Genomic DNA, 1,015 nt, shown 5'->3' on the forward strand with positions numbered 1-1,015 from the left:
CAGTTTGTTCCGTGTCCCAGTCGCTTGCGCTTGCGCTTCCGCACCAGACAAGGCATGGAGCACGCGCTTTGGGGAGGCACAGAAGGCAAGGAATGTCTGTCGGCTGCACTTCCAGGGGCAGAAGGGGCTTTTTGGTCATTGTGTGTGGGAAACTGAACGGGAAATCAGTCAGTAATCTCTCGTCCGCTGCTGAACCTCACCCCCTTCTCCACTGATCGCTCCTCAGCTTGCTGCTACGAGTTCCTCACTTTGCGTTTCACACGGGTGGGCAGGAGCCCGCCTTCACCAACTGCTGCCTGACAGAAGCAAGAGGAATCTCAGTGTACATTCCCTTCACGTGTCCTTTTGTTGCAAATAGGCGGCAGGAGGACCGGCAGCAGCAGCAGCAGCAGCAGGAGGACCAGGACGACGAGGCCGAGGAGGAGCGGAGCCTGTGGACGGCCTTCAAGAAGCTGCGGGTGGACGCGGCGCGGTGAGTGGCGCGGAGCGGTGCGCGGCTGTCGGTACCGCGGTCAGCAGAGACAGAGCGCTCTGACAGATCTCTGTCAGGTCCCGTTTCTCACCGCTGACTGCAGAGGAGCGTCAGGGCCGCACACGGAGTCGTCGCAGCCCGGCACCGGAAGCCGCGGGGCCGAATCGGGATGCTGACACCGTGCGCTGCGGCACCGCTGTAACGCGGCACTCTCTCTTTCAGCAGATGGATCGCGGCTCAGCCTGTGGGCGACGGGACGGTTCTCACGGCGCCGAGGAGAAGAGCTGCAGATGGAGCCCAGCAACCATCCGTCTGCTGCCAGGAAGCACGGAATGGGTAAAACACACCGTCAGCTGCACCCCACGTTTGTTCTGCTTTCGGTCACTTAAAACTTGCTCGCTGTTGCCAGTGAGAGTTCTCACGCAAGTGCTTCAGAGTACGTTTTCCTCGCCCCTCCACCGCAAACCTTCTCCCTTTCAGTCTCACACCTTTGCACCCTCCCCTGCCCACCTTCTGGGGTGCTGCGAAGTACCTGGATATTCA

General features: G+C 60.6%; 1 long non-coding RNA gene across 1 annotated transcript; it reads left to right on the plus strand.

Moving 5' to 3' along the window:
- Positions 1-16: 16 nt before the first annotated feature.
- LOC104916132 lies at positions 17-899 on the plus strand. The gene is made up of 2 exons (XR_002110484.2): positions 17-472; positions 695-899. It is a non-coding gene; the product is annotated as an uncharacterized LOC104916132 (long non-coding RNA).
- The last annotated feature ends 116 nt before the right edge of the window (positions 900-1,015 follow it).

The sequence above is a fragment of the Meleagris gallopavo genome, unplaced genomic scaffold (genome assembly GCF_000146605.3).
Source record: "Meleagris gallopavo isolate NT-WF06-2002-E0010 breed Aviagen turkey brand Nicholas breeding stock unplaced genomic scaffold, Turkey_5.1 ChrUn_random_7180001871791, whole genome shotgun sequence".
NCBI lineage: Eukaryota > Metazoa > Chordata > Aves > Galliformes > Phasianidae > Meleagris > Meleagris gallopavo.